Source organism: Mobula hypostoma, chromosome 9, assembly GCF_963921235.1.
Source record: "Mobula hypostoma chromosome 9, sMobHyp1.1, whole genome shotgun sequence".
In the NCBI taxonomy this organism is placed as follows: Eukaryota; Metazoa; Chordata; class Chondrichthyes; order Myliobatiformes; family Myliobatidae; genus Mobula; species Mobula hypostoma.
Window position 1 is genome coordinate 36473310 of NC_086105.1, and position 21896 is coordinate 36495205.

Below are 21896 nucleotides of genomic sequence, written 5' to 3' on the forward strand. Positions count from 1 at the left end.
GAGACAGAATTCTCAGCTCCTAGTATTAATGCCGTGAAGCTAACCTCCTTGAGTACATAAAACTTCCAACATTAATTGATCAGTTATTTGATATGTTAAATAATATTATCCATCTGGTCTGCAAGCTTCCTTGAACTCAGTAACTTAGTCAGCTTTGTCTGTTTGAAAGAAAAAAAAACCCATTGTCTTACACTATACTCCTGAGCGGAAATAAACCAGATGCAGTGAACTACATCTTACTTTCCACAGACAGGGCATCCTGCTATATACAGAGCTTGTTTGCAAAACCATATTTTAACTAAAAGCTGAATACTGCTTTTCATTTACATCTTAAGAGCTAAAGACTGGCTCCCGTCGATGACTAGAAGCTAAACAAAGCAATGTTAGTTTGAAGTTTACTTACAACTTTTTTTGTGATCTTACAAGTGGCAGTTGCTGTGCTTAGAAAGCGAGCCCTGCAAAACATAAACAAGAGGCCTTCTGCCCAAGGAAGTAAATATCCATCACAATACATCCTGTGGTGTTACTGCCACTGAGTTAGCCTTGTATGGCCCCCATGTACAATTGGTTCAACTGATGCTATCTGTGTACAACTCACTTCATTAATTCACTGAAGTTTTGATGTCCACCGTTTGAATTTTCCAGTCTCTTTAATGCACACTTATTACATTTGTGGGTATTTTTTCAGTCACTTATGTTGCGTTTTACAATACATGCAATGTCTAAGTGACCTTAGATATACTTGTCCTGTTCTGGGTTTTTTTTGTGTCATGCTTCAGTGCACATACTTCTTCCTGTTTGTCATACAACACTTTTAACTTGTTTCTCGATAGCTTGGCAGCTTTGCATACCTGAGTGCATTTTATCAGAGTTAACTCTGTAGTAAACAGTAACCATTCCTCAGGCTCGACCTTTGGATTCTGCAAATAATATTTTTCCAATGAAATTGCTGCTATATGGTAACAGCCAAGAAAGTAAATATTAAATGATTTTCACTGCTCCTGGTTTCAAGATAAAAGTTGGGAGTAGTCAATTGTTTCATTTTTAGACAGGTTGCAACGTTCTTGTAATGCATTCTCTAAATCTAGAGTAAGGTATAATTTTCTCCCCTTTGCACCAATGAAATGCAACAGCACTCTAATTTTCAATTCTGCTTGATATGCGTCCTCCCCATTCTTTAGATGGGCTAAGCCTGAAACCCACAAGATCAAAAGTTTTGTTTGTATCATTGCATACATTTTAAAAATAGCTTCATCTTGATTTGCTTTGAATTTCTGTACAAGAATGTAGAGCAAAATGTGCCTAGGTAATTGATCCTGCTTCACAGAAATCAGTGACATTTTGTATTTAATGATATAGAAATTATCTGAATGAAGCTCCCATCAAAGTTATAACTTAATAGAACCACAAATCTTTTCTAGCTTAACAATACAGTTGAAGATTTAAAGTTTGCAGTTCAAGTTTAATTAAAATAATTCTTAATTTATATAGAAAGTTATGACAACTGAATAAAGAAAATACCAACTTTTATGTATCAGTGAAAAATGAAAATACAGAACCCTATTTCCAAACACAATATTCAAATACAATAAGCAGAAGTATACTAAATTCATAAAACAGCTACTCTCTTGATGATGTCAAAGAGACTATCTGTAATTCAGTTGTAATAGTTCTATCTGTGTAGGAAAGAATAAGACATTTTTCTCTGATTCACGACTTTTGTTGACACATTTGTATATTCAGAACCAAGGGTTAAAAGACCCAATGCAGATGTGCTGACCCAGATACAGTATTATTGTTGTTGCAAGCCTATGTTTGTTTAGTTGGTTCATGAAGGTGTTGGTTGATGTTGGCTCATGGGCTATTAAATTGATAGCATACTCTCTAGTTTTGTCTCCACTCCTAAATTTTCTGTGACCTAGACGTCACCTGTCTGCTACCATAGTTACTAGAACAACCTTTTGCTGAACAAATCATGTGGACTTTGGAATAGTTGATCCTGGCATTGTTCAGTGAGAATGCTCACTCCAGGTCCTGTTCTAAATGTGCTCAAAATAATGTTGGGTTTTGAATTGTATTGATAATGGAATGAATCTTACTATGAGCCTTGTGGCAGTGGTGAGCTTGTAATAAGGCGTACGTTTTTGGGGGTATTTGTAGAAATAAAATGTTAGTTTTCGACATGATTAATGACTGACTTTTTAAATTAAATGTGGATGAGATGGGTGGAATAGTGGTGTGGGGGTGGATGAAAGCAGTGCTGACTTAGGATGAATGAAACTGAGATGCTCTTTCTGATGAGGGGAACTTTACCCAATTACCTCATTTCATCACTATTTAAAATAAACTCTCATCTCTAGCATCATAAAAGCTGTGGGAAATTTACCATTTAAGTAAGCATTCACTTGTATTGTGTCCTTTGTTTTTGGAATCCAATCTAATGTGGAGAGTAATGACCTTAGGTCATGCTTTCCTGTCCACATCCAAACCCTGAGCTACACTGTTCAGAATAAATTTTATTGCAAAATGTCTTTCACAACTGTGAAAGTCAATGCAGCACTTCTTTCAAACAACTATTCAAATATAGCAAAGGTGCAGAAGATTCTGTAAATATGAATGAATTAGATGATCAGAGACTCAATTCTGATGATGGAGACACAGGAGACTGAAAATGCTGGAATCTAGAGCAAAAAATAAACTTCTGGAAGATCTCAGTGGGTCAACCAACATCTTGAAGGCAAACCCAATTTGGGAGTTTAGCATTTTGGAAGACTCTGCATCAGGACTGTACAAGATCTTAACCCAAAATATCCATCATTCTTTTGCCTCCACAGATGTTGCTTGACCTGCTGAGTTCTTCTAGAAGTTTTTTTTTGCTTTAGGTCTAAGAATGCTTGAAATACATTCTAGGTCCGATTTTGTTCGGCTTTATTAGTAGTCCTGGTCATGATTTCCTGGCTAGATGATTTTGCAGGTGGCCTTTGCGTGAAGTCTAAAGGCCATACAAAACTAGCAGGGATTCACCACCCTCTTTTCAACACCTGCACTGGTTAGACCTGCCTTTGCCTCCTTGAGTCAGGGAGCACATAGACCTTGGATGATCTTGGGCAGAGTAGCCTAGACCCATAAGGGCTCAATGACCTTTGGCAAAAGACAAAGCTGGGGTTGAAGCTTTGTTATTTTCTCAAATGAGTGAAGCAGTTTAAACAGTGTAACAATATTTACTGAACCTTATTCTTCTATTAAAATACCTAACAGATTTTTAAATTTACTATTTAATTAGTTCCAATTCCACTTTCTGTGAATCTCCTTTGAAATTACATGCAGTTTCTAATCCTGCTTTAGATCTGATTTGGTATTGTCAGAGAGGATTGCCCAATTTTATGCTTGTGAATCCCTACAATATTAGGTTTCATCAGCGGCTTCTGTGAGGAGTCCTTTAGTGGTCTAGAATGACAGAAGTGAGTCCTGAATCTGAGTCCCTGTGAATATGGGACTTTACTTTGCCTGAATGGATGAATAATAGTAGTTTCGAAGGGAGCTGCTTGCCTCTGTGAGGAAGCTTCAGTTACTCATTTTTTAATATTTTTGAGTTATTGTAATCCATCAAACCCGTGGTTGTTTTTCAAAATTGGAGGTGTTCCATCTTTCAAAGTTTTCCATTAGAGATTTTGTAGGTGGGGCTTGCTCTAGCTAGATAGACTATGCCCCCCTGTTACATTGCTGAAAGCTCTTTTGCCATTAAGGGCTTTGCCACTTATCTTCAGGGTAATCAACCTAATGAGTTGCTAAGCTCAGGAAATGAAGAGTGTGGGTGATGGGTCCCTCCTGGGAGAACACGATCCATTGATTGGAACAATGAACTGGTTGAGAATTCTTTACAACCATCTGAAGTCATTTTTCATTTTAGCCAAAAGAGGCATTTCACTCAATGTCAGGCAGGATTATGTAGGCAAGCCTCAGGAATGTCTGAATTGCTTGAATAATTGAAAGAGAGATTGTTAGTGCTTTTGTTACCATGGGGATAAGGAAAGTGCTGAGTTGGATACCCTTGGTCTCATCATGTAAATCACATTATAAACTCAAGGCAAAGTTGTCAAGTTTAGTGATACATAAAAAAACAGGCAATGGAATTGGTGAAGAAGTACAGAAAGGTCTAGCTAATCATGTAGTGGAAAAAAAAATAAACAAATGGAGTTTCTGACTGTTCCAGTGCATCCCCATTTAAGTTTTGCTAGAATCTACTAAGAATTTCAGTTGCAGAGCTTCTATGTTATGGTCTAACAAAATTAGACACCGGTAACCCTGAGCAGCAAAACTTAAGCTGGAGTTTGCTTTACTTTTAGAGTCCTCTATGATAAATTGATGAGCAAATAGTCAGATCAGATTATACAAATTAGAACATTCTCAAGTTCTTCAACAACACTGAATTGGGCTTTTGGCTTGAGTAACAGGTAAGATCTGTGTGAGGACATCAGGTGAAGATGAAGGGTCTCGGCCTGAAACTTCGACTATACTCTTTTCCATAGATGCTGCCTGGCCTGCTGAGTTCCTCCAGCATTTTGAGTGTGTTGCTTGGGTTTCCAGCATCTGCAGAATTTGGTTCAATAAGATAAATTTAGTTTGAATTGAGATTTCTCTTGTACTTGATTATCTTTTGAACACTCACTGTCTAAACATTGTTCATGAAGAATAAGTTTTAAAATAGTTGAGCATGTTCAACTCAGTCACAGTATTAAAACTTCTCATTGAAAATGCACTTCTGCTGAAGTAAAAGGCCCTAAACTTTCCTGTTATATTTTATGTGCATATACTGTAATAGTAAACTACAGCGTATTTGCAAGATTCCACGTGCATTCCTGGATTAATGAGTCTTATCAGACAGGTCCAATCTCAGAAGTTGTTGTTGCTGCATAGTCACTGGAAGTTGCTTTCTATTTACATATATACATTAGACTCACTATTATCATTGGCTATAAAATCTGGTCCATAATGTTTGGTATCAATTATTTTGATTTTTTTTTAAGTAAAAGATTGTGTGTTTATTTCCTGGATTAAATATAGCAATTCAGTGACACACAACTCCACTGACTTACCATTCCAGTGTCTTTGGCTTGAACTGACTTTGATTGTGTTTGTGTGGAGTTTGCATGTCCTTTCCATGATCATGTGATTTCCATGGTTTTCTTGTGTATTTTAAAGATGTGTAGATATGGCAGTTAACACTTACCGTAAATAAATGACAAAAGATCAGAGGGAAGTTGAAGGATATGGGTACGGGAGTAAATCTGCATGGTTTGATGGGTCTAAGGAGAGGAGGAATGAAGCTGATTGTGGACCTGATAGCTGAATGTCCTCAATTATTGTAACTAAGTGCCTGTACAAAAATTTGATAATGTAGGGTAATGTAATTGGTGGAAAGGCACAGAATTCACATCCACCGACATTAGTTTGAGGTTCACTTTAAGAGGCAGGTCTGACGTGATGAGGTAATTACGTGAAGGACTTTTAGCATGCTTTGTGTTCAGTTTTTAGTGTTCAATAAATGAGTTGCTTTTCTGAAACATAAAAAAGCCTTCACGGTTTCATTTGTAAAAGCCTACAATAAAAGCCCCAATTCAGTTGTGCTATGCAGTCTGATCATGAAAAGATGGGTATGGTTGGTGATGTAGCCCTTTGAATCCACTGTAAAGCAAGTTAGTTTGTTGTACTATGTCCACCATTGATGGTCAGCCTACCTAAAAAAAGAGTGTTCCTAGTGAACTAAGGTCAACATAACAAGCACAGTGTACCTCAATCAGTCTGGCTGTACCAAAGGGATGTAATTTTGGTACCATATAGTATGTTTGATGGCCCCTAGAACTTTGCAGAATTTCAGCCAAACCAATCTAATCTGACTAATTGTGTTTTTGTCTTTTTTTGAATAATTCAAGTGTAAGTGTATGGAGGTAGGCAAAAGCATGGTAAAATCGGAAATTCAGAGGAAGTAGAAAATGAATGGCAGCAAATCAAATAACTTCGCTGTCTGTACAGGAACATTTAAGTGAAACATAAATGGCCATATAACAGCTGTATGACCTAGCCCTTGATTTCAGATTGTGTCCTTTTGATTTGTACTCTCTTATTGCCGTAAGTTACTTCTCTGCATCTAGCTATCAAAATGATCTTGCACACCATGTTTCTATTACCTTTTGGTTCTATACTAACGGGAATGCAGTTGTCAGTTTTACTAAAAGTCCATGAGCCTCATGAATCTGCAATCAATGGCACCTTCCTGAAACTCAGTGCCCAAAGCTAATGAGTCTGATCAAGACTTGTACAGTGTATACATGGTACCAGTATAAACTGGCTAGCCGGTCTTCCAGAGTTCCAAGTGAAGTATGTCATTGAGTTGAGCAAGTCCGCTAGCTCTGAACCTGCTGAGTGAGAGATGCTGGTGAATTTGCCACTGCGTTCCATTGCTGATCTCCACTCAAGTCCAGCCTGACAAAGCACAGGAATGGTGGCTCCATTGACTTGAAAGGGGATTGTGGTCCTGTAGAGTAGATGGAAAAAGGCACATTCAGTTATTTATTTATATTTTACTTACTTGCCCTTATTTCAATACATACTGTTTTGTGTTTTAATTATTTTATGTAATAATTTAATCAATATTTAATTAAATTCTCTTAATATCAGAGACACTTAAAGCCTATTACAAATCCTTTCAGGTTTTCAGTGGAGCTAAGGCTCTGGCTCATGTTTTTCCTTCTGTCAGTGTTTTCAGGAACTGGAGCTTTGGCAATATGCCACTTAAGAGCTTCTTACCATTTACTGTAGGTCTCACTTAGCAGGTCAGACAGCATCTGTTTCTCTTTCCATGGGTGCTGCCTGACCTGCTGAATGTTTCCAGCATTTATTAAGGGAGAAAACAAAGAATGTTTTAAATTGTAAAGAAAGGGACGGATGAAAAGGTCAAAGGGAACATTTAAAATAGGATGGAGATCATGGTAGTCCCGTTGACTCAATGCTTTCAGAACGAGGACAGTGAGAGAGGGAATAAAAAAATCAAATGGACCTGCTAGATCTGTGTTCTGCCTTTTGCAGTTTCAGCATATTCTTTTTTGCTTTTATTTCTCAAATTACCTTCCTTCCCATTCCCTTTGGGAAACCCTTCTCTTTATTTCCTCCCTGTTCTTATCCCTCTCCTTCTCTGCAACTTAAAAGTCTCTTGTTCTCTCCAGGTCTCATGAAGGGTTCTTGACTTGAAATATTAACTGTTTCCTCTCTGCAGAATGCTCTCTGATTTGCTGGATATGCGAACGAGGGAAGATCTGATAAAATTATACAAAATTATGAGAGGTATAGATAAGGAAAAATGCAAGCAGGCCTTTCCAAGCAGCTTAGATGAGGCGAGAGCTACAGATAATGTGTTAAAGGTGAAAGGTGAAATATTTAAGGGGAACATGAGGAAGAACTTCCTCACTCAGAGTGCAGTGAGAGTATGGAACGAGCTGGCAGCAGAAGTGGTAGATGCAGGTTAAATTTTAACATTTGAGATATAAAAATGGATAGGAACATGGATGGAGGGTGTATGGAGGGTGCATGTTGAAGGGGCTGGGCAGATTAATAGTTCGGCACTGGTAGATGGGCCAAAGTGCCTGTTTCAGTGATGTAGTGTTCTGTGACTTTATATTATTGGTACTTGCCGTTTTTATTTTGGTTCATTACTTCTTCATTTGACATTTCTAATTCTTGGAGGTAAAGGTATAACAACTATTCCCATCTTCTGCAGAACATAAGGCTTTGAAAAATTCATTTTAATTTTAAGTAAATCTGGGATATATGAAGTAAATGTTGAAGCATGCCAGACCATAATTTACCTGTTGACTCACTACAAGTAAATGCAGTTATTTTCATCAATAGGCAATTGATGGGTCAGTAGTGCCAGGGTGAGGTATAAATAACTACACATGTTTCAAACATTCAATCCTGTTTAAAAATGGTTAAATAAGTTGGAACAATCTGATACAGCAATCTGAGTCTTAACCATGAATCTAGCATTCGACTGCTTGCAATCTGAGTTCACTCACAAAGAATGTTAAAAACAATCCAATTCCAGATGCAGAAATCTCTTGCCGTCAGTGCGCTCGTTTGTAAAACCCATCCCAGAGAAAGAATATTCTGCAGCAATTCCAATCAGCCTGTGTTGTAATTGCTAATTAACAACTAGCATTTGGATGTGTTGAAGCACTGGCTGGTTACGATTCCCTTCCAGGGATTGACACAGGAGTCAACTTCCTATGCCTCATTACCACAGGTTCACATTGAGAGAGATAGGAAAAGAAATATAGTCCATGGTAGTATGCGGGTTTCACAGCAGTTCAGGAGCCTTGTGGCAGTGGGGAAGAGGTTGTTGCTGAACCTTGAAATGGGGGTTTTCAGGCTCCTGTACTTCTTACTTGATGGCATCGTTGAGAAAAAGACATGGCCCAGATGATGATGATGGATGTCACCTTCCTGAACTATCACCATATGTGAATGTCCTTGATGATGGGGAGAGCTGCAGCCATGATGGAACTAGCTGAGTCCACCATTCTCTGTAGCCTCTTGCATTCCTGTACATTGGAGATTCCCTACCAGTCACTGTACTATATAGAAGTTTGTCACAGTCTTCAATGATATGCCAAATCTTCTTAAATCTCTAAGAAAGTAGAGATGCTGGGAAGCCTTATTCATGGCTGCATTATGCGCTGGACCCAGGATAGATCCTCCAAGGTGTTCATACCCAGGAACTTGAAGCTGTTTGTCCTTTCCACCACAGGCCCTTCACTGAGGACTGGTGCATGTTTCAAAGTTGCTGGTGAACGCAGCAGGCCAGGCAGCATCTGTAGGAAGAGGTGCAGTTGACGTTTCAGGCCGAGACCCTTCGTCAGGACTAACTGAAGGAAGAGTGAGTAAGGGATTTGAAAGTTGGAGGGGGAGGGGGAGATCCAAAATGATAGGAGAAGACAGGAGGGGGAGGGATAGATCCGAGAGCTGGACAGGTGATAGGCAAAAGGGGATACGAGAGGATCATGGGACAGGAGGTCCGGGAAGAAAGACAAGGGCGGGGGGGGGTACCCAGAGGATGGGCAAGAGGTATATTCAGAGGGACAGAGGGAGAAAAAGGAGAGTGAGAGAAAGAATGTGTGCATAAAAATAAGTAACAGATGGGGTACGAGGGGGAGGTGGGGCCTAGCGGAAGTTAGAGAAGTTGATGTTCATGCCATCAGGTTGGAGGCTACCCAGACGGAATATAAGGTGTTGTTCCTCCAACCTGAGTGTGGCTTCATCTTTACAGTAGAGGAAGCCGTGGATAGACATGTCAGAATGGGAATGGGATGTGGAATTAAAATGTGTAGCCACTGGGAGATCCTGCTTTCTCTGGCGGACAGAGCGTAGATGTTCAGCAAAGCGGTCTCCCAGTCTGCGTCGGGTCTCGCCAATATATAAAAGGCCACATCGGGAGCACCGGACGCAGTATATCACCCCAGTCGACTCACAGGTGAAGTGTTGCCTCACCTGGAAGAACTGTTTGGGGCCCTGAATGGTGGTAAGGGAGGAAGTGTAAGGGCATGTGTAGCACTTGTTCCGCTTACACAGATAAGTGCCAGGAGGGAGATCAGTGGGGAGGGATGGGGGGACGAATGGACAAGGGAGTCGCGTAGGGAGCGATCCCTGCGGAATGCAGAGGGGGTGGGAGGGAAAGATGTGCTTAGTGGTGGGATCCCATTGGAGGTGGCGGAAGTTATGGAGAATAATATGTTGGACTTGGAGGCTGGTGGGGTGGTAGGTGAGGACCAGGGGAACCCTATTCCTAGTGGGGTGGCGGGAGGATGGAGTGAGAGCAGATGTACATGAAATGGGGGAGATGCGTTTAAGAGCAGAGTTGATAGTGGAGGAAGGGAAGCCCCTTTCTTTAAAAAATCCCATGATCCTCTCGTATCCCCTTTTGCCTATCACCTGTCCAGCTCTTGGCTCTATCCCTCCCCCTCCTGTCTTCTCCTATCATTTTGGATCTCCCCCTCCCCCCCAACTTTCAAATCCCTTACTCACTCTTCCTTCGGTTAGTCCTGACGAAGGGTCTCGGCCTGAAACGTCAACTGCACCTCTTCCTACAGATGCTGCCTGGCCTGCTGCGTTCACCAGCAACTTTGTTGTGTGTTGCTTGAATTTCCAGCATCTGCAGAATTCCTGTTGTTTACTGGTGCATGTTTGTCTGACTTCCCCTTCCTGAGGTCCACAGTCCGTTCCTTGGTTATGCTGATGTTGAGTGAAAGATTGTTATGACAACACTCAATCAGCGCACCCCTATCTCAGGTCAGCTTTATGCCTCCTCCTTGTCATTCGTGATTCTACAACAGCAGAAGGGTCATTGGCGAATTTGTAGGTGGCATAGGAGCATTACTTAGTATGCAGTTTTAGGTACAGAGAAAGTAGAGCAGTGGGTTTAACATGCATCTGCACTGCTGGTCAGCAAGGAGAAATGAGACTTCCAATCTGTAATAATTATTGTTTGCCAATAAGGAAATCGAGGATCTAATAGCAGAGGGAGGTACAGAGTAGGTCTTGGAGTTGACAGCAAGTTTTGAGGGGATGTTGGTGTTGATCGGTGAGCTGTAGTCAATGAATAACAGCCTGACATATGTTTCCATTGTCCAGGTGATACAGATCAAAGTGGGGAGCAAGTGAGATAGTATCTAGTGAGTATAAGTGCTTCTGTAGAGTAGTCATTGTGGCAGGACACCCTGCTCCCTCCCTCCCTGTTGGCATATCGTTACTTCTCTTATAATGTGACTGGAAAATAATAATTCTTCTCACTAAACCTATTAAAAGAGTAAATAACTCAAAAAGGTATCCATTTTTCATTAGTTAGGTGACAGTCTAGATGCCTTTTTCTGAAATTTTAATCCAGTGCATGTTCGTCTTTTGATACCTTTAATGATAGTTGTTAAAATGTCCCTTTTTATATTATTTATTTTATTTAACACGGGGAGGATTATGTTCCTATGTATGAAAGAAAAACTATAGTGCAAAATTAAACGGTTGATAACTTCAGAGACTATAAGAAAACTTTAAATTATGATGGAAAAAACTTTCATGGAACATTTTGTAAATAATCAGGTTCTAGAATAATGGCTTTGGTCCTATATCCTCACAATAGAGCTCCAGAAGTTAGCTTCTGTCGAAGGGAAAAAAAAATACTGAGTCTGATGATATTCTTAATGGAGGGATTTGAAACCTTTTCAGAGCAACCTTTAATAAAGTGCATCCCTCACCTACTTTGAACTTCATGATGACCCTTGACTGATCACTCAAAGTCTGCATACTATCAGAAATTCAACATAACTTCAAAAAAGGTTTCATCACAATAAAATAAAGAGCTGATCAGTATTAAAAGCAAAATTGTTAATTGTTGCCCAAGTCTTTATGTCAGTTTGCAAGCATATATTGTGCTGAAACACAAAGTCATAGTTTCCCTGTGATAAACATTATAATGACCAAGCACAGCTCCTCTAACTTAATTTTTCTTCAAGAAATTTAGTTATCATGAATTTAGTATTGAAATACAATACTGGGTGTTAAAATATTAGATGACCCATCCTGGACCCAGCACATAAATGCAATTATGAGGAAAGTGAGTCAGGATCTGCACTTCCTTAGGAAGTTATGGAGGTCCGGCTTGTAATTGGACACTTAAACAAACCTCTGCAGATATACTATTTAAAGCATCCAGACTGGTTAAGCAATACAAATGCCGAGGAAGGGAAGAAATTGCAGAAAGTAGTGGACTCTTCCCAGTACATCATGGCACATCCCACCCCGCCATTGGTTGTATCTAAAGGAAGGACTGCCTTTAGAAGGCAAAGTCCCCACCACTGAGACCATGATGTCTTTTTGCAGCTACCATCGGGCAGGAGGTATCAAAGCCTGAGGTCCCATACCACCAGGTTCAAGAACAGCTATTTCATTTCAACTATTCGGTTCTTGAAACAACCGCAAAACCCTAATCATTATGATTTGGCAACACTATGACCAGTTTGCAATGTTCCAATTGTGCCCTTTCTTGTAAAAATTGAATAGAATTTATGTTTATGTTTTACCTGTGAATGCTGTGTATATGATGCTATGTGCCTGTGATGCCGCTGTAAGTGTTTCTGTGTACCTGTGCATGGGTGTATATGTATTTGTGCACATGACAATAATCTGGACCTCAACTTTGTAAGACCCTTTTGTTTAGTTTGCTTCCGTTTAATGTTTTTAAATATGAAGGTCCAATGCATATGCTGCCAAATATTTGCAAATACACTGTAATATCCAATTAAAAGCATGCTCTTTCATCTACAATCACTTGAAAGTGTTATGATAGAAATTTAAGTAGCCTTATACTGTAGTTATGCTTAGTTGAAGATGAAGTGGTGCACATTTATTGTAATAACATTAATCTCTGTTAGAAGGATGTTGAAGTCTATGTTGCACAGTCAGAAGAGCAACAAAGCAGGAAGAAGATGCTATTTTTGTCTGTCCTGTCAGTTGAGGGATAATCACTGATGACAGACCTGCCTCCTTTTCCTGTCTGACTGCCTAGCCATTACATATTTCAACCATTCGTCATTTTGTGATTGGAGTCAAATCATGGAGAAGAGTCATGGGGCAAGGGAGGAGAGGGAGAAAGACTGAGAGTGTTGGTTGTGAGTGTAGTGATATTCAAAGGGAAAAAGCAGCAAGAAAGACCAGGCACCTTGCTAGGTATTTGAACGTGTTTAAAATGTTGCTGTAACATTGCATTAAATTGATACAGACATTTATTCTTGGGGGACGAGTATCTTTCAAAGTAAGTAGCTTTGCAGCAAGCTGTCCTGCCATGCTTAGAAAAGAGCTAATTGAAACATGCCCTTTTAAAGTGATGAGCTATTAATGAAAGTGTTCACTCCAACTGAAAAAAGGGAAAGAGCTGAATGTGTGTATTTTTAGCATCTTGGGTGCATCCATTGGTATTTTACAGCCAATGAACTAATTTTTGAATTGTAGTAATGTAGGAAATCTTATACTGTAGGCAATGGAGCAGCCAATTTTGCAAACAGCAAGCTGTTGTGGAAACTCGTCTGGAGAACATTCAAACTAGAAATGTTGAGTGACAGCATACCGCACTACTATTGATACGGCAGATGGGCTAATAATAAACTTGACTTGACTCGCCTTGATAGAATCTCCTCTTGAATTTCAAAGTTCAAAGTAAATTTATGATCAAAGTATGTACATGTATATTCATTTTCTTGCAGGCATTCACAATAGATACAAAGAAACACAATGGAATCAATGAAAAACTGTACACGAAGGTAGACAAACAACCAATGTGCAAAAGGCAATAAACTATGTAAATACAAAAAGAAAAGCAAATGATAATAATAAATAAATAAATTGTTTTGCGAACATGAGTTGTAGAGTCCTTGAAGGTGAATTTGTAGTTTGTGGAATCAGTTCAGTGAAGTTATCCACTCTGGTTCAGGAGCCTAATGGTGAAGGGTAATAACTGTTCTTGAACCTGGTGGTGGAGGACATAACGCTCCTGTACCTCCTTCCTGATGGCAGGTTAATTATTAACCATTTTTACTCTTTCACAAGTGGTAGTGAAAGGAGGGTGATTATAGGCTGAATTGGATCAAATTTGATGACCTTTGGAGTTCAAGAAGAGTCTGAGCTTTCTGTGGTAGAGTAGTTAGCTTCTGACTCCTCAGAGCTTTCTCTCTATTTACAAGGGTCATTCCACTGAGTGGCTACAGCCAAAACTGAATAAACAATATAATTCATTTCAGATCAATTCCCTCAATTGGTGACCTACTGGATAACCTACCCCTCCAGTGCTGTCACACTGTAGCTCAAGTATTGAGATTTCAAACAATGCTCTGCAACTGCTAACAAAATATGTTAAAACCTTATTCTGTCACTGCGGTCTGTTAACAAGAAGCACAAAACCTGCTACTCATTGCAACATAATCACCACCTTTCTAAATTTCACTTCCTCTCCAGGTCATACACCATCCTAACTTAAACGTCTATCTGAAATGTATTCTTTATTGTTGTTGAGTCTGTATGCTTGAATTTCCTACATATCACATGGAGTGTCACCACCACAAAGATGGTAACTTTAAACGATAAATCCAGCCTTGTTATAACTGTCCACAATCAATGCAACAAAATGAAATGCCATTTTTTCAGCTATCTGTGCAAACTTGAGTTGGTAAAGTGGAAGCTACAACCCATGATCAGATTATCATTGCATTTACTTTTCAAGTCAAGTTTTTGTAGTGAAGAAAAGACTTGCTATGTAAGTCTTAGTATCTATTCTACAATGATAGAATAGTTGAGAAGCATGTAATATTTTTAGTGCATAATAAACAAAACAGATGAAAGCATGTTCCTGTGTTCTCAGTTGTGTTTATTTAGACATCATTATTGGATTAGAAGCTAAAATTTTTCAAGTGGGTTTTCTGTAGTTCAGAGGTGCAAGATGGTTGAAGTGTTGATTGACCAATGTCAGAGTTTCACTGCAAATAAAAGGGATGGGTGTAAGATTTAAATAAATTCTGAATTCTAAATCAATTTTCACACAGATTGAAGCTGGATACATTAATATATTCTGTATACACTGATGGGTGTCGTGGTGGAGACATGTCCCTACCAGCAGAGGTGTAGGGTGCTCCTTCCCTCTGCTAGCCTGCAGATCACCCTTAGCAAGCTACTTAGCCTCGATCAGGGTCATGCGAAGCAATGAGAGCAGGCAGTGGATGGCTGAATGAGCAGCTGGTGCATATTACAGGTGCATATTACATCATGCGCTGATGCCAGGCAGACAATTTCTGAAGAGAATTGTTAATGGCTGGGGTCACTCATCTTGTAAAGACACTGCCCAGAAGGAGGCAATGGCAAACTTCTGTAAAAAAAAAATTTGGCGAGAACAATGATGGTTATGGAGACCTTGAACACCCCATGTCATACGACTTGGCACACCATGATGATGAATACACTGAATTTTTCCAACCTTTGTGTAGATCAGATAATGAAGTGTATCTTTTATCCCTCAAATAACATTATACATCATTGCATTTATATTATATATTGGTTTATAGCTTTAAGCACGTCAATATTTATGGTATGAACTTGGGTATAAGATGTCTGTTCAAAAAGTTAACAACTGATACAAAGCCAATTTTTCCTTTTGGAGGCGGTATGTATTGCCAGATTAGATACTTAAAGCATGGTGGTAATTCACAAAATGCAACCTTTTTAGAAACCATTATACAAGTTAGATTCCAAGTTCTTACGGATGAAGTGACTAAATATTGGGGTCAGGTAGATACTCAGCAGAAGTGTAGGCATGGATTTATAAAGATTAAAGCATGTCCAACAAACCTAGTTGATTTTAACTAACTTAGTAAATAAAGGAGTGTCTAACTTTGGCATTCATATGGACATCTAGAAAGCTGTTGATAACATTTTGAGTGAGAGTCTTAATATGAGAGTGGATAGGAACTGTGTCTCTTGTTCCTTCTCCCTTCCTTGCTGCTTTTCAGTGGTTCTAGAAGAAATTAGTTCAAAGGGTCAGTTACATGGGAAATGTGGAAAAATAAAGAAAACAGCCAAAGAACACAGAGACAAGTGATACAACTATAAGGGGCATAAAAAACATGAAGCTGGTTACTGTGACATTACAGAGCTAAGTTAGCATGGTAGAAAACATAATATGCTGACAATATGGGCATCTTCCCAAAGTAGGAACAAATTTAGCATAGGTAGGGCTTAGAAGAGGACAACTAGAGAAGAAAGCTTTTGAATTTTGAAGGAGAAATGAAAAGAGAAAACATGCTAAAGTGCAAAAGCTACTCAAAATCGGTATATTTCCCACACACTACCACAGGTTTCAAGCATAACCTGATAAAATGGGTTGAGCTGAATGTACTCTCTGTGGGTTTTAGGGAGAAGAGAAATCACACTACTGATTACAAGCACCGGCAGGAAGAATTTGTGAGGATATGGTTTACTTTTGAGGGGAAATGACACAGGCAATAAAGTGGGGAATAAGGATTCACATGGTGGTTCTGGGTGATTAGAGTTTAGCACACTTTGAATGCATTTTCCAAGCTTCAAAGTTCAAATTATGCCTTCAGTTTATCTTCAGTGAATTTGTTTATTTTTCACTGCATTTTATAATTCTTGATACACTACTATGATTTCCTGCTTATTAGTGGTGAAGCTTTTTCCACTTATTTAATTTTGTAGTAACAGTTGTTAACATATTAAAATGGTGTTTTGAATTTAAGATTGATTTCTGTACTGAAAAATTTGCAATCCTAGGACATGTCTCCTCTATGTTTGTTGAGATCACTGACCTAGAAGTGCATGTAACTTGTTTCTGAAGGTGAGAAATTAGGTTTAGTTGTATGCCCTCAACGGGAAGTGATTTATTCATGAATCTTATATTGAAAGATGTTTGTAGTAAAATGTAGCTTCCAGTAGATGGCAATGCTATAAAAAAGCAAGGCCTCAAAGCTTAAGTGCAAGAGATTCTGCAGATACTGGAAATCTTGAGTAACACACAATCTCAGCAATCTATAAAGGGGAATAAATAGTCAATGTTTCAGGACTCAAAGGCCTCAAAGCTGATGTTTCGCTTGCTTTATAACAAAGTGAATTGAGGGAAGGCAAATAGCAATAACAGTTGAAAATTCTCCTTGTACAATCAAGTGTAAGTGGTATTATGGGAGCAGTATAACTTCATTGGAAGGTATTGATTAAACAATTGTTTTCTTGAGCTGTTTGCATCAGGGCTTTTCACCAAGTAGTGATTTTGGCAGAAGTTTGAAAGCAAATGTGTGATCTGGGTTTGATGAGGAATGACAGACGTATCCTGTCCCAACCCACCACCCAAAGCAACATTTGGAGGTCTTCAGGCATTTGTTATATTCACAAAGCATCAGCACATTTATCTCAGTAAAAAATATATTTTGTTAGATTTTCTTGCAACATTTTGTGTAGATTTTGCTATTTGGTGAACTGGAAGACTGATTTAGAGATCATGAGGCAGGTTTATATTTGGCTGCCTCAGCCGACATACATATGTATAGAGGTGTAATGCCCTGGTTAATATTCCTTCTGCTATGCTGTAGGTAGTTTATATTAGCAGTTTTCTGTAAAAGCAATGTGCCATGCTGGACAGAGTGTTTTGGCTTCAGCTATGATAAGGAGCCATGTTGTCCAACTTAGGAATGTGAGTCAGCCAATCAGGATTGTGGGATGTGAGAGAAGGTGCTAGAGAGCTGTGGCGAAGAGTTTTCTGAAGGACAGTAGTCTGGTTTAGGGTCTTTTGGTGGGAGTCGTGCAGCGGGACAGAGTGGAATATGCTGCAGAATATCATTGGAGGAGAGTCCCTTTGCAAGAAGTGCTTTGTGCAGATGAATGGCTCCAAGGAGGAAGGACAATACGAGAGAGAGAGAGAGAGGGAGGGAGGGAGAGAGAGAGAGACAGACAGACAGACAGACAGATATTGACACATTCTGCACAGGATGGTCTTTGTGGGCAGTTTGAAAATGCTGTAGGTGTTTTCACACAGATCATGGGTCCAGTGCCTGAGTAAGAGAAACACCTCCGAAAACCCCCATGAGCTCCAACGGTTACGTGCACATCGAACTGGTTAACTGTGATAGGCCCTTTTCTTTCCTTTTTTCCTATTAACTGTTTGATGAAGCTGAAATTAGCAAGCATACTTTCTTTATAAGTTTATGCAGTGTACAATCTTTTATTTCTTGCTGACCGATAATTTTGTATGGCTGTATTTACACAGTATTTACTCAAATCAAGGTTCCCGTTAATCAGAATATCCCAATTTTCCTGTTTGGTTGAACCTCAAATCATACTGACCCTAGATGTATATTGTTTATAAAGGTGGCCTTCTCACCGCTGTGTCATGTGGCTGTTAGCCAAGTTAGCTATCGAGCTAAGTTTGCATACAAGCCCAGTGAGAGAGTTATAGAGGTAAAAAGAACAGATGGCAGGCACACTTACATGCATTTTGGGTTAATGATGAAGTATGAATTTCTGTGTGTTTATATGCTGATCTGCAGATATTGTTCAAGTTCATTGGTGGACTTATAAGAATGTTTCTCGTATTAACCACTTCATTTGTATGATGGAAATTTCCATCGGCTAATAATGGTTACAAGCAACCTGTACCAATATAGAACTCTTAGCTGCATCTTATGTGCCACAGAGGCCTTGTACACACCCAGTGGCCTCAGTGATTTGCAAAGGGCTTAGTTTATGCAAAAATTCTCTATACAGCACATTCAAGGAACAAATTTTATTAAAATTAACATTTCCATTTAGTGACCTGAACACTTAAATATCTGATAGAAAATGTCAGACCTAAATGTTTCATAAATTCCCCTTAGGTGGTTCAAAAGGCCATGTTCTGCTTATTGTATGTCCTTGTCTTCCGGCAGGCAATACTAGAAAGAAGTATTAATGCCTGAGATTTTCATCTAGGAGAGAAAAGGTGTGAATCTGCAGGAAAGCAAAATGTTACTTTTCTGCAGCTGTTGGGGCTCAAGTTATCACATTTAGCTCGCCCTCAGACTGTTAGGAGTATAAGAGCTATCACTGAGGGGATTGTTTGCAGGAGGACATGTTGTCTCATTCTGTGACTCCTAAGGGTCACCTAAGATGACATGACAATCATTAGTAGGTCGCTGAAACTCTGCTAACTTCAAAATGTTCTACAATCTGGACTCAGTATCCTGGAGTGTCAGCTAAAAGAAAAAAAATGAACTGATTCTTTTATGCTATGTGATCAGGTATAAAGGTGACTTGGATAGCATGGCATGAAAGTGGCAGACTATTTTTGATGTAAGATATGTCGCTTTTGTAATGTGTTAACTATAAATGCTAAAGCATCCTGACTGGCTGCATCACTGCCTGGTATGGGAACTGTACTTCCCTCAGTTGGGACACTCCAGCGCATCCGTAGATATGAACGTCCCACTATTCAGGGCACTTACAGAGACAGGTGTGTAAAAAGGGCCCGAAGGATAAATAGGGACCCTAGTCACCCCAACCACAAACTGTTCCAGCTGCTACCGTCCAGGAAATGGTACCACAGCATAAAAGCCAGGACCAACAGGTTTCAAGATGGCTTCTTCCACCAGGCCATCAGACTGATTAATTCATGCTAATACAATTGTATTTCTGTGCTACATTAACTGTCCTGTTGTACATACTATTTATTATAAATTACTGTAAGTTGCACATTGCACATTTAGACAGAGAAGTAACGTAAAGATTTTTACGCGTGTGTGAAGGATGTAAGAAATAAAGTCAATTAAATTTATTGTAAAAAGTGATAAACTTGTATCCATCTCTGTTCTGTTCTTACCAGCAGAGATCTGTTATGGAGATCATGGAACCATAAACATTTTGGAAAATGGACGTTCATTACAGATTGGATGTCAGTTCAGAAAAGTTTGACTTAGAAAAGATGTCTCGACTTCATCACCTTTCATGGATGCTTCAAGTGGTACTGTATTCATGTTTCCTTTACTTTTCATAGGATCACTGAGTAATCCGTGAACTTTTGTGCGAACATAATAGGCATAATATTGACAAAGCCAGTTTAACTAAACTGTGTGCCAGGATGCTAACAGGATTAAGCTGAAAACCAGGTTTGCACGACACTCATTACATTCCCCGTTGAAGCAGAAAACTGTGCAAATGGGCTCAGTTATAGGTAGAATTATGATTTTGCAAAACTTGTCAGTATAAAAATGCTTTGAAGTTGTAAATATTAAAATCCTTCTTGCATGGATTTGTTGCTAAATCTGATATTTTCAATTGTTTAAAGAAGTTGTAGAATTGTGCATTGTCAAGAGTGCTTTTAAGCAAATATCAAACACTGCACACCAAGGTTGTCTGTAGTCATGTGCAGAATAGCTTGAGAGGATTTAAATTATTATTGGTGCAAATTAAGATGCTTAATTTTTGGTAATTCACCTAAAATATTGGAAAAATAAATTTGAAAGTGATGTAACTGAAGTGAACATTCAGCTTCTGATAGAAAATCAATGTAGAATGGTTTCGGAGGTCCATGGACATGTACATCAAGATCCTACTAACTCTCTTTATTTTCCACTATCCCATCATTTTTGTAATGTTTTCTTAACTTGTTTCCCATCTCCAAAACCATATATGCATTACAAATACCATTTGCCACTTCCCTTGTGATCCAAGTCATGCATTATCCATTAATAGTTCTCTCTAATTTATAGTTTTCATCTTTGCTGAGACTCTGTTGCTTATCTTTGTGTATGGGCGTTCATGGATATGAAACCTCTAGCCCCATTGTCTAAGACCTTTGTAAATATGGTGAATACTCATAGGGCTCCACTTGCAAATTCTGCCAATTTTATATACATTCAATTCCATGAGTTTCATCCCTGGCTATCAAACTCCCCTGAGGACCTCATCAAATGCTTTCTGTAAGCCCATAGTAGGAGCATTTGCTGTCTGTCCACTCTGTCATAGTTCAGGTACTTCTTCAAAAAGTTTAATCAGGCTTGTCAAGCATGACCTATTTTAAAAAATTTCAATGTCCTGGCATTTCAATTTCCTTAGCATAACAAAGGATGTTATGCAAACTGATCTACAGTTCTCTGATTTTCCTTCACCTTTCATATTTACTTAAAATTGAACTTCCTTAGCTAAATCCAGAATTTTATTAAGTGCTTTCTGGTTTTCCTTTAAGTATTACATTGCAGTCAAATATTGATTGCTTTTAGCTTGACTTTCCTTTGCTTCAGGTTCTATGGTCCTGTTTGTAATACTGAGTAAATGGCATGCTTTTTAAAATCATCTTTTCAATTTGTCCTGAGCAACACAGACAAGATGCTGGAGGAACTTAGTAGGTTAGGCAGCATCTGTGGAAATGAATAAACAGGTGTCATTTTGGAACAAGATCCTTCATCAGGACTGGAAAGGAAGGGGGAAGGAGAAGAAGGGCTATCTAGAAGGTGATGGGTAAAGCCAGGTGGGTGAGAAAGATACAGGGCTGGAGAAGGAGAAATCTGATAGGAGAGGAGAGTGGACCAGAGGAAGAATGAGGGGAACAAGGGTGAGTGAAAAAAAATTAATGGAAGGAGAAATCGATATTCATGGAATCAGGTTGGAGGCTACCTAAATGGTTTGGGGTGTTGCTTCTTCACCCTGACGATGGCTTCATCATAACAAAAAAGGCAGCCATGGACTGACATGTCAGAACGGGAATGGGATAGGAATTGAAATGATTGGCTACCAGGAAATTTCCCTTTTAGTGGATGGAGCAGAGGTGCTCCCTAATTTATGAGCGAAATACATGTTAGTAGGGAAGTGGTGTTGGGTAAATTGAAGGGATTGAAGGCAGATAAATCCCCAGGGCCAGATGGTCTGCATCCCAGAGTGCTTAAGGAAGTGGCCCAAGAAATAGTGGATGCATTAGTGATAATTTTTCAAAACTCGTTAGATTCTGGACTAGTTCCTGAGGATTGGAGGGTGGCTAATGTAACCCCACTTTTTAAAAAAGGAGGGAGAGAGAAACCGGGGAATTATAGGCCGGTTAGCCTAACGTCGGTGGTGGGGAAACTGCTGGAGTCAGTTATCAAGGATGTGATAACAGCACATTTGGAAAGCGGTGAAATGATCGGACAAAGTCAGCATGGATTTGTGAAAGGAAAATCATGTCTGACGAATCTCATAGAATTTTTTGAGGATGTAACTAGTAGAGTGGATAGGGGAGAACCAGTGGATGTGGTATATTTGGATTTTCAAAAGGCTTTTGACAAGGTCCCACA

The 21896-nt window shown here is 39.2% G+C and overlaps 1 protein-coding gene across 5 annotated transcripts in view; it reads left to right on the top strand.

Annotated features, from left to right (window-relative positions):
* The window catches only part of LOC134351641 (craniofacial development protein 2-like), a 225458-nt gene that overhangs the window by 102245 nt on the left and 101317 nt on the right, over window positions 1–21896 (top strand). For 4 of the 5 annotated variants that reach the window (XR_010019218.1, XR_010019217.1, XR_010019216.1 and 1 more), the window contains exon 4: window positions 19457–19591. The gene's annotated coding sequence lies outside the window, so the exon portion shown is untranslated. Of the gene's footprint in view, window positions 1–8803; window positions 8933–19456; window positions 19592–21896 lie in introns of all 5 variants that reach the window. The other variant, XM_063058070.1, reaches the window with a different exon arrangement.